At 43.7% G+C, this 12500-nt stretch overlaps 1 protein-coding gene across 1 annotated transcript in view; it reads left to right on the top strand.

Annotated features, from left to right (window-relative positions):
* Nucleotides 1-12500, top strand: part of dcc (DCC netrin 1 receptor) — a 634145-nt gene that overhangs the window by 386167 nt on the left and 235478 nt on the right. The gene's annotated exons all lie outside the window — the stretch shown is intronic.

Here is a 12500-nt window from a genome sequence, read left to right on the forward strand (position 1 = left end):
ATATAGTATATATAGAAGTATACAATATAACACCCCATTACAGTACATATAGTATATATATAAGTATATAATATACCACTCCATTACAGTACATATAGAAGTATATAATATACCACAGTACATAAAGTATATATAGATGTATATAATATAACACCTCATTACAGTACATATAGAAGTATATAATATAACACCTCATTACAGTGCATATAGTATATATAGAAGTATATAATATAGCACTCCATTACAGTACATATAGTATATATAGAAGTATATAATATACCACCCCATTACAGTACATATAGTATATATAGAAGTATATAATATACCACCTCATTACAGTACATATAGTATATATAGAAGTATATAATATACCACCTCATTACAGTACATATAGTATATAATATACCACAGTACATAAAGTATATATAGATGTATATAATATAACACCTCATTACAGTACATATAGTATATATAGAAGTATATAATATACCACCTCATTACAGTATATGTAGTATATATAGAAGTAAATAATATACCACCTCATTACAGTACATATAGTATATATAGAAGTATATAATATACCACCGCATTACAGTACATATAGTATATATAGAAGTATATAATATACCACCTCATTACAGTACATATAGTATATATAGAAGTATATAATATACCACCGCATTACAGTACATATAGTATATATAGAAGTATATAATATACCACTCCATTACAGTACATATAGTATATATAGTATATATAGAAGTATATAATATACCACCTCATTACAGTATATTAGAGTATATATAGTATATATAGAAGTATATGTATTTACACCCTCTGCCACGTGCAAATGAAGATGTTGATCGTACTGTAGTTGTTTAGAATTCTATTTCATGTCTTCCTGGAAGACACTATGCCGTATGCAAACCCTCCCTCCCTCCCTCCCTCCCTCCCTCCCTCCCTTGTCCCCTCCTCCTCTCCCTCCCACTCACCTCTCCCCCTCCTGCTCTCCCCGTCTCTCTCCCCCTTTCTCCCCAACCTCCCCCTCATCCCTCCCACTCCATCTCCCTCCCTTCCTCCAACCTCCTCCCTCCCACTCCATCTCCCACCCTTCCTCCAACCTCCACCCTCTCCCTCCCCGTCCCCCTCCCTCTTCCCCTCCTGCTCTCCCCTCACTTTCTCGCCTTCCTCAACCCTACCCCTCCCTCTTCCCCACCCCCGTCCCCCTCCCAATAATAGACTATCAACACCGCCAATAGGTTCATCCCCATGCGTAAAGCCTTTGAATACAGTAGTCATCCAATTAGCAAAATGGCACTGTATTTGTTTAGCTGTACATAATTATATTTAATTTCTTCCTGGAAGGGACTATGCAAACACACACACACACACACACACTCTTCCTTCCTTTGAGATCCCTCCTTGTGAAGCATGATTTCCCTTCATTTATCCCAGGTTGTGGTGTGGGTCTGGCTGGCTGACTCGGCCAATCCCTGACCTGCAGATGTTGCTGCAGTGGGAGAAGGGACAAGAGGTTGTTGTTACTGACACACAGACACAAACACAGTGTGTGGTCTAGCACGTAGCAGTCCAGGCCAGGTCTAGCACGTAGCAGTCCAGGCCAGGTCTAGCATGTAGCAGTCCAGGCCAGGTCTAGCACGTAGCAGTCCAGGCCAGGTCTAGCACGTAGCAGTCCAGGCCAGGTCTAGCACGTAGCAGTCCAGGCCAGGTCTAGCACGTAGCAGTCCAGGCCAGGTCTAGCACGTAGCAGTCCAGGCCAGGTCTAGCACGTAGCAGTCCAGGCCAGGTCTAGCACGTAGCAGTCCAGGCCAGGTCTAGCACGTAGCAGTCCAGGCCAGGTCTAGCACGTAGCAGTCCAGGCCAGGTCTAGCACGTAGCAGTCCAGGCCAGGTCTAGCACGTAGCAGTCCAGGCCAGGCAGGAATGATTTACAGTTACCACCAAAAGTATTGGCACAATTGTTAATTTTAAATACTGTTGAAGTAATATGGCTAGAGGTTCATCTGCCTCACCTAGCTGCTATAGACCACCAAGTGCTAACAGTCAGTGTCTGGATAACATGTGTGAAATGCTTGATAATGTAATGTGATATCAACAGGGAGGTATATTTTCTGGATGATTTCAATATTGACTGGCTTTCATCAAGCTGCCCACTCAAGAAAAAGCTTCAAACTGTAACCAGTACCTGGTTACTGATAACCTGCAACCTGGTTCAGGTTATCAGTCAACCTACCAGGGTAGTTTACAAACAGCACAGGAATTAAATCATCAACATGTATTGATCACATCTTTACTAATGCTACAGAAATTTGCTTAAAAGTAGTATCCAAATCCATCAGATGTAGTGATCACAATATACTGTATATAGCCGTGCTTCTACACCTGCATTGCTTGCTGTTTGGGGTTTTAGGCTGGGGGTTTCTGTATAGCACTTTGAGATATCAGCTGATTTAAGAAGGGCTTTATAAATATATTTGATTTGATACATATGACTAGTATCCATATCTAGGGAAAATAAAACAAAGTTCCAAAGGCTGGGCCTAATATAGTGTATAAGAGGTCAGGCTGGGCCTAATATAGTGTATAAGAGGTCAGGCTGGGCCTAATATAGTGTATAAGAGGTCAGGCTGGGCCTAATATAGTGTATAAGAGGTCATGCTAGGCCTAATATAGTGTATAAGAGGTCAGGCTGGGCCTAATATAGTGTATAAGAGGTCAGGCTGGGCCTAATATAGTGTATAAGAGGTCAGGCTGGGCCTAATATAGTGTATAAGAGGTCAGGCTGGGCCTAATATAGTGTATAAGAGGTCAGGCTGGGCCTAATATAGTGTATAAGAGCTCAGGCTGGGCCTAATATAGTGTATAAGAGGTCAGGCTGGGCCTAATATAGTGTATAAGAGGTCATACAAGATGTTTTGTAGCGATTCTTATGTTGATGATGTCAAGAACATTTGTTGGTCCGTGGTGTGCAATGAGGAGCAACCAGATGCTGCTGGTCTGTGGTGTGTAATGAGGAGCAACCAGACGCTGCTGGTCTGTGGTGTGTAATGAGGAGCAACCAGACGCTGCTGGTCTGTGGTGTGTAATGAGGAGCAACCAGACGCTGCTGGTCTGTGGTGTGTAATGAGGAGCAACCAGACGCTGCTGGTCTGTGGTGTGTAATGAGGAGCAACCAGACGCTGCTGGTCTGTGGTGTGTAATGAGGAGCAACCAGACGCTGCTGGTCTGTGGTGTGTAATGAGGAGCAACCAGACGCTGCTGGTCTGTGGTGTGTAATGAGGAGCAACCAGACGCTGCTGGTCTGTGGTGTGTAATGAGGAGCAACCAGACGCTGCTGGTCTGTGGTGTGTAATGAGGAGCAACCAGACGCTGCTGGTCTGTGGTGTGTAATGAGGAGCAACCAGACGCTGCTGGTCTGTGGTGTGTAATGAGGAGCAACCAGACGCTGCTGGTCTGTGGTGTGTAATGAGGAGCAACCAGACGCTGCTGGTCTGTGGTGTGTAATGAGGAGCAACCAGACGCTGCTGGTCTGTGGTGTGTAATGAGGAGCAACCAGACGCTGCTGGTCTGTGGTGTGTAATGAGGAGCAACCAGACGCTGCTGGTCTGTGGTGTGTAATGAGGAGCAACCAGACGCTGCTGGTCTGTGGTGTGTAATGAGGAGCAACCAGACGCTGCTGGTCTGTGGTGTGTAATGAGGAGCAACCAGACGCTGCTGGTCTGTGGTGTGTAATGAGGAGCAACCAGACGCTGCTGGTCTGTGGTGTGTAATGAGGAGCAACCAGACGCTGCTGGTCTGTGGTGTGTAATGAGGAGCAACCAGACGCTGCTGGTCTGTGGTGTGTAATGAGGAGCAACCAGACGCTGCTGGTCTGTGGTGTGTAATGAGGAGCAACCAGACGCTGCTGGTCTGTGGTGTGTAATGAGGAGCAACCAGACGCTGCTGGTCTGTGGTGTGTAATGAGGAGCAACCAGACGCTGCTGGTCTGTGGTGTGTAATGAGGAGCAACCAGACGCTGCTGGTCTGTGGTGTGTAATGAGGAGCAACCAGACGCTGCTGGTCTGTGGTGTGTAATGAGGAGCAACCAGACGCTGCTGGTCTGTGGTGTGTAATGAGGAGCAACCAGACGCTGCTGGTCTGTGGTGTGTAATGAGGAGCAACCAGACGCTGCTGGTCTGTGGTGTGTAATGAGGAGCAACCAGACGCTGCTGGTCTGTGGTGTGTAATGAGGAGCAACCAGACGCTGCTGGTCTGTGGTGTGTAATGAGGAGCAACCAGACGCTGCTGGTCTGTGGTGTGTAATGAGGAGCAACCAGACGCTGCTGGTCTGTGGTGTGTAATGAGGAGCAACCAGACGCTGCTGGTCTGTGGTGTGTAATGAGGAGCAACCAGACGCTGCTGGTCTGTGGTGTGTAATGAGGAGCAACCAGACGCTGCTGGTCTGTGGTGTGTAATGAGGAGCAACCAGACGCTGCTGGTCTGTGGTGAGTAATGAGGAGCAACCAGACGCTGGACTTTACACATTTATGAAACTACTTATTCCAGTTACTAATAAGCACCCATTAAGAAAATGACCTTTAAAACTGTTAAAAAAACTGTTAATTGATGAGGAATTGAAAAATTGTATGGTTGAGAGGGAAGAGAGGCAAAAGAAATGTCAAATAAAACTGTCTGCACAACCGATTGGCAAACGTATTTCAAATTGAGAAATCATGTGACTAAACTAACGTGACGCTCGTCGTTGGAATGAGGTGAGGACCAAAGCGCAGTGTGGTAAGTGTTCATCATATTTATTGAACACTAAACAAACTAACAAAGGAGAAATGATACAGTTCTGAAAGGTGACAGACACATAACAGAAAATAACACAGGTGGGAAAAGGCTACCTAAGTATGATTCTCAATCAGAGACAACTAACGACACCTGCCTCTGATTGAGAACCATACCAGGCCAAACACATACACTCAACATAGAAAAAGAACATAGACTACCCACCCCAACTCACGCCCTGACCAAACTAACACAAAGACATAACAAAAGAACTAAGGTCAGAATCTGGCAACTAAATAATAAATAAAAACTAAATAAAAAAGAATAAGAAACTTTACTATGAAACCAAGATAAATGATATAAAGAATGATGATAGAAAGCTTTGGAGCACCTTAAATGAAATTCTGGGCAAAAAGGCAAACTCTGCTCCGTCATTCATTGAATCAGACGGCTCATTCATCACAAAACCCACTGACGTTGCCAACTACTTTAATGACTTGCCAGCAACAAACACTGACATCCAAGTATATCTGACCAAATTACGAAAGACAACCATTGCAATTTTGAATTCCGTATGGAAGAAGTGAAAAAAAATGATTGTTGTCTATCAACAATAAAAAAGCACCGGGGTCTGACAACTTGGATGGAAAATTACTGAAGATAATAGCGGACGATATTGCCACTCCTATTTACCATATTTTCAATTTAAGCTTACTAGAAGGTGTGTGCCCTCAGGCCTGGAGGGAAGCTAAAGTCATTTCGCTTTGAGTAAAGCCAGTGTGTCTATGTATGCGGATGACTCAACACGTTACACGTCAGCTACTACAGAGACTGAAATGACTGCAACACTCAACAAAGAGCTACAGTTACTTTCAGAGTGGGTGGCAAGGAATAAGTTAGCCCTAAATATGTCTAAAACTAAAAGCATTGTCTTTGGGACAAATCATTCACTAAACCATGAACCTCAACTAAATCTTGTAATGAATTATGTGGAAATTGAGCAAGTTGAGGTGACTAAACTGCTTGGAGTAACCCTGGGTTGTAAACTGTCAGGGTCAAAATATATTGATACAACAGGGTTGGCAGGGTAGCCTAGTGGTTAGAGCATTGGACTAGTAACCGGAAGGTTGCAAGTTCAAATCCTCGAGTTGACAAGGTGCAAATCTGTCATTCTACCCCTGAACAGGCAGTTAACCCACTGTTCCTAGGCTGTAGTTGAAAATAAGAATTTGTTCTTAACTGACTTGCCTAGTTAAATAAAGGTTAAATGAAAAACAGTAGAGAAGAAGAAGATAAGGAGAAGTCTGTCTGTAATAAAGTGCTGCTCTACCTTCACAATCCCCAAGTCCAGAACAGACTAAGGGAGGCTCACAGTACTTCATAGAGTCATGACTACATGGAACTCTATTCCACATCAGGTAACAGGAAGGGTAGCTGCTGTTAATCGGGAACCTTAATAAACCCCAGGAAGAGTAGCTGCTGGTAATCGGGATCCTTAATAAACCCCAGGAAGAGTAGCTGCTGCTAATCGGGATCCTTAATAAACCCCAGGAAGAGTAGCTGCTGCTAATCGGGATACTTAATACATCCCAGGAAGAGTAGCTGCTGCTAAATGGGATACTTAATAAACCCCAGGAAGAGTAGCTGCTGCTAATCGGGATCCTTAATAAACCCTCAGGAAGATTAGGTGCTGCTAATCGGGATCCTTAATAAATACAAATCCCAGGAGGAGACAGTCTCTATCTCTCTCTTTCTCAGTTCAATTCACATTTAAGGGTCTTTATTGGCATGGGAAACATTATGTTTACTTTGCCAAAGCAAGTGAAAAAGATCATCAACAAAACATTAATATGGGTTGTATTTACAATGGTGTTTGTTCTTCACTGGTTGCCCTTTTCTTGTGGCAACAGGTCACCCATCTTGCTGCTGTGATGGCACACTGTGGAATTTCACCCAGTACATATGGGAGTTTATGAAAATCGGGTTTGTTTCTGGATCTGTATAATCAGAGGGAAATATGTCTCTCTAATATGGTCATACATTGGGCAGGAGGTTAGGAAGTGCAGCTCAGTTTCCACCTCATTTTGTGGGCAGTGAGCACATAGCCTGTCTTCTCTTGAGAGACATGTCTGCCTACGGCGGCCTTTCTCAATAGCAAGGCTATGCTCACTGAGTCTGTACATAGTCAACGCTTTCCTTAAGTTTGGGTCAGTCACAGTGGTCAGGTATTCTGCCACTGTGTACTCTCTGTGTAGGGCCAGTCACAGTGGTCAGGTATTCTGCCACTGTGTACTCTCTGTTTAGGGCCAGTCACAGTGGTCAGGTATTCTGCCACTGTGTACTCTCTGTTTAGGGTCAGTCACAGTGGTCAGGTATTCTGCCGCTGTGTACTCTCTGTTTAGGGTCAGTCACAGTGGTCAGGTATTCTGCCTCTGTGTACTCTCTGTTTAGGGTCAGTCACAGTGGTCAGGTATTCTGCCGCTGTGTACTCTCTGTTTAGGGTCAGTCACAGTGGTCAGGTATTCTGCCACTGTGTACTCTCTGTTTAGGGTCAGTCACAGTGGTCAGGTATTCTGCCTCTGTGTACTCTCTGTGTAGGGCCAAATAGCATTCTAGTTTGGGTCAGTCACAGTGGTCAGGTATTCTGCCTCTGTGTACTCTCTGTTTAGGGTCAGTCACAGTGGTCAGGTATTCTGCCTCTGTGTACTCTCTGTTTAGGGTCAGTCACAGTGGTCAGGTATTCTGCCTCTGTGTACTCTCTGTTTAGGGTCAGTCACAGTGGTCAGGTATTCTGCTGCTGTGTACTCTCTGTTTAGGGTCAGTCACAGTGGTCAGGTATTCTGCTGCTGTGTACTCTCTGTGTAGGGTCAGTCACAGTGGTCAGGTATTCTGCTGCTGTGTACTCTCTGTGTAGGGTCAGTCACAGTGGTCAGGTATTCTGCTGCTGTGTACTCTCTGTTTAGGGCCAACTAGCATTCTAGTTTGGGTCAGTCACAGTGGTCAGGTATTCTGCCGCTGTGTACTCTCTGTTTAGGGCCAACTAGCATTCTAGTTTGGGTCAGTCACAGTGGTCAGGTATTCTGCTGCTGTGTACTCTCTGTTTAGGGCCAACTAGCATTCTAGTTTGGGTCAGTCACAGTGGTCAGGTATTCTGCTGCTGTGTACTCTCTGTTTAAGGTCAGTCACAGTGGTCAGGTATTCTGCCTCTGTGTACTCTCTGTTTAGGGTCAGTCACAGTGGTCAGGTATTCTGCTGCTGTGTACTCTCTGTTTAGGGTCAGTCACAGTGGTCAGGTATTCTGCCTCTGTGTACTCTCTGTGTAGGGTCAGTCACAGTGGTCAGGTATTCTGCCTCTGTGTACTCTCTGTGTAGGGTCAGTCACAGTGGTCAGGTATTCTGCTGCTGTGTACTCTGTTTAGGGTCAGTCACAGTGGTCAGGTATTCTGCTGCTGTGTACTCTCTGTTTAGGGTCAGTCACAGTGGTCAGGTATTCTGCTGCTGTGTACTCTCTGTTTAGGGTCAGTCACAGTGGTCAGGTATTCTGCTGCTGTGTACTCTCTGTGTAGGGTCAGTCACAGTGGTCAGGTATTCTGCTGCTGTGTACTCTCTGTTTAGGGTCAGTCACAGTGGTCAGGTATTCTGCTGCTGTGTACTCTCTGTTTAGGGCCAGTCACAGTGGTCAGGTATTCTGCCTCTGTGTACTCTCTGTGTAGGGTCAGTCACAGTGGTCAGGTATTCTGCCTCTGTGTACTCTCTGTTTAGGGCCAGTCACAGTGGTCAGGTATTCTGCCTCTGTGTACTCTCTGTTTAGGGTCAGTCACAGTGGTCAGGTATTCTGCCTCTGTGTACTCTCTGTGTAGGGTCAGTCACAGTGGTCAGGTATTCAGCCGCTGTGTACTCTCTGTGTAGGGTCAGTCACAGTGGTCAGGTATTCTGCCTCTGTGTACTCTCTGTGTAGGGTCAGTCACAGTGGTCAGGTATTCTGCCGCTGAGTACTCTCTGTGTAGGGTCAGTCACAGTGGTCAGGTATTCTGCCTCTGTGTACTCTCTGTTTAGGGACAGTCACAGTGGTCAGGTATTCTGCCACTGTGTACTCTCTGTTTAGGGCCAAATAGCATTCTAATTTGCTCTGTTGTTTCTTTCCAATGTGTCAAGTAATTCTCTTTTTGTTTTCTCATGATTTGGTTGGGTCTAATTGTGCTGCTGTCCTGGGGCTCTGTAGGGTGTGTTTGTTAACAGAGCCCCAGGACCAGCTTGCCTAGGGGACTCTTCTCCAGGTTCATCTCTCTGTAGGTGATGGCTTTGTTATGGAAGGTTTGGGTATCGCTTCCTTTTAGGTGGTTGTGGAATATAACAGCTCTTTTCTGGATTTTGATCATTAGTGGGTATCGGCCTAATTCTGCTCTGCATGCATTATTTGGTGTTTTACTTTGTAGACTGAGGATATTTTTTCGGAATTCTGCATGCAGAGTCTCAATTTGGTGTTTGTCCCATTTTGGGAAGTCTTGGCTGGTGAGCGGACCCCAGAGCTCACAACTATAAAGGGCAATGGGTTCAATGAGGCCGGGTATATTTTTAGCCAGATCTTTTTGTGTGGCCGGGTGTGGCAGACTTTTCTCACCAATGATATACATTAACGTGTTGTTTGTGTACATGGATCTCATAATGTTGTATGTTTTTTTAATGACGTGCCTTTCCTTATTGTTCCGTAGTGGAATTCTGTATTGTTTTAGTGATTCATCATAGTGAAGGCGTAGGCTCAGGTTTTCTGTGTCATGCCCTGACCTTAGATATCTCTGTTTTCTTTATATCTTTGTTAGGTCAGGGTGTGACTAGGGTGGGTACGCTAGGTTTTATATTGTCTATGGGGTTTTGTATGTCTAGGGTTTTTGTAGGTCTAGGGGTTTTATACTGTCTAGGGTTTTTGTATGTCTAGGGTTTGTAGGTCTAGGGGTTTTGTAGGTCTAGGGTTTTGTAGGTCTAGGTTTTTGTAGGTCTAGGTTTTTTGTAGGTCTAGGGTTTTTATAGGTCTAGGTTTTTGTAGGTCTAGGTTTTTGTAGGTCTAGGTTTTTATAGGTCTAGGTTTTTGTAGGTCTAGGTTTTTATAGGTCTAGGTTTTTTTAGGTCTAGGTTTTTGTAGGTCTAGGTTTTTGTATATCTAGGTTATTGTAGGTCCAGGTTTTTATAGGTCTAGGTTTTTGTAGGTCTAGGTTTTTGTAGGTCTAGGTTTTTAGTAGGTCTAGGTTTTTGTAGGTCTAGGTTTTTGTAGGTCTAGGTTTTTGTAGGTCTAGGTTTTTGTAGGTCTAGGGTTTTGTAGGTCTAGGGTTTTTGTATGTCTAGGTTTTTGTAGGTCTAGGGTTTTGTAGGTCTAGGTTTTTGTAGGTCTAGGGTTTTGTAGGTCTAGGGTTTTGTAGGTCTAGGGTTTTGTAGGTCTTTTTGTAGGTCTAGGTTTTTGTAGGTCTAGGGTTTTTGTAGTCTAGGTTTTTGTAGGTCTAGGTTTTTGTAGGTCTAGGGTTTTGTAGGTCTAGGGTTTTGTAGGTCTAGGTTATGTAGGTCTAGGGTTTTGTAGGTCTAGGTTTCTGTAGGTCTAGGTTTTTGTAGGTCTAGGGTTTTTATAGGTCTAGGTTTTTGTAGGTCTAGGTTTTTGTAGGTCTAGGTTTTTATAGGTCTAGGTTTTTGTAGGTCTAGGTTTTTGTATGTCTAGGTTTTTGTAGGTCTAGGGTTTTGTAGGTCTAGGGTTTTGTAGGTCTAGGTTTTTGTAGGTCTAGGTTTTTGTAGGTCTAGGTTTTTGTAGGTCTAGGTTTTTGTAGGTCTAGGGTTTTTGTAGGTCTAGGTTTTTGTAGGTCTAGGGTTTTGTAGGTCTAGGTTTTTGTATGTCTAGGGTTTTGTAGGTCTAGGGTTTTGTAGGTCTAGGTTTTTGTAGGTCTAGTGTTTTTGTATGTCTAGGGTTTTTGTATGTCTAGGTTTTTGTATGTCTAGGTTTTTGTAGGTCTAGGTTTTTGTAGGTCTAGGTTTTTGTAGGTCTAGGGTTTTGTAGGTCTAGATTTTGTAGGTCTAGATTTTTGTAGGTCTAGGGTTTTTGTATGTCTAGGGTTTTGTAGGTCTAGGTTTTTATAGGTCTAGGTTATTGTAGGTCTAGGTTTTTGTAGGTCTAGGTTTTTATAGGTCTAGGTTTTTGTAGGTCTAGGTTTTTGTATGTCTAGGTTTTTGTAGGTCTAGGGTTTTGTAGGTCTAGGGTTTTGTATGTCTAGGGTTTTGTAGGTCTAGGGTTTTGTAGGTCTAGGTTTTTATAGGTGTAGGGTTTTGTAGGTCTAGGGTTTCTGTAGGTCTAGGTTTTTTGTAGGTCTAGGTTTTTGTATGTCTGTGTGTAGTTGCCTGTCAGCACTCGTTTGCTTCACGCTATTCATTTTGTTATTTTGTTAGTTTGTTCAGTGTTCATTATTTAAATAAATTAGAATGTACGGATACCGTGCTGCGCCTTGGTCTCATCATTATAACGAACGTGACATTCTGGGTCTCTATGTTTTTGGTTGGGTAAGTTATTCTATTCCTTTCTTAAGTTGATGCATTCTTCATCAAACCATTTGTGACCCGATTCAGGAAACTAGACGCATGTCGCTTGTCATGGCTTCACCCTTTGAATGTAAAAGATGCCTTCTCGAACATATAATCAAATCAAATCAAATTGTATTGGTCACATACACATGGTTAGCAGATGTTATTGTGAGTGTAGCGAAATGCTTGTGCTTCTAGTTCTGACAGTGCAGTAATATCTAACAATTAATCTAACAATTCCACAACAACTGTCTGATACACACAAATCTAAGTAGATGAATGGAATAACAATATATGAATAAGAATATATAAATATAAATATATAGATGACCGAGCGGCATTGGCAAGATGCAATCGATGGTAGAAAAATACAGTATATGGGATGAGTAATGAAAGATATTGTCACGGTCGTCCTCCTCTTCATCTGAAGAGGAGAGGCGAGAAGGATCATAGGACCAAAATACAGCGTGGTATGTATCATTCATTAATTTTAATAAAGAAAACACTGAAATACAAAAACAATAAACAAAATAACAACCGTGAAGCTAATGAGAACTGTGATGACACAAGCAATCAACATAGACAATCACCCACCAACAAACAGTGAAACCCAGGCTACCTAAGTATGATTCTCAATCAGAGACAACTAATGACACCTGCCTCTGATTGAGAACCATACTGGGCTGAAACATACAAATCCCCAAATCATAGAAAAACAAACATAGACTGCCCACCCCAACTCACGCCCTGACCATACTAAATAATGCCAAAACAACGGAAATAATGGTCAGAACGTGACAGATATGTAGACATTATTAAAGTGGCATTATTAACAGTCTAATGTCCTTGACATAGAAGCTGTTGTTCAGTCTCTCGGTCCCCGCTTTGATGCACCCGTACTGACCTCACATTCTGGATGGTAGCGGGGTGAACAGGCAGTGGCTCGGGTGGTGATGATGCACCTGTACTGACCTCACATTCTGGATGGTAGCGGGGTAAACAGGCAGTGGCTCGGGTTGTTGTTGTCCTTGATTATCTTTCTGGCCTTCCTGTGACATTGGGTGGTGTAGGTGTCCTGGAGGGCAGGTAGTTTGCCCCCGGTGGTGCCTTTTGCAGACAGTACCACCCTCTGGAGAGCCTTGCGGTTGTGGGCGG

This window comes from Oncorhynchus tshawytscha, linkage group LG09, assembly GCF_018296145.1.
Source record: "Oncorhynchus tshawytscha isolate Ot180627B linkage group LG09, Otsh_v2.0, whole genome shotgun sequence".
NCBI classification, from domain to species: Eukaryota; Metazoa; Chordata; class Actinopteri; order Salmoniformes; family Salmonidae; genus Oncorhynchus; species Oncorhynchus tshawytscha.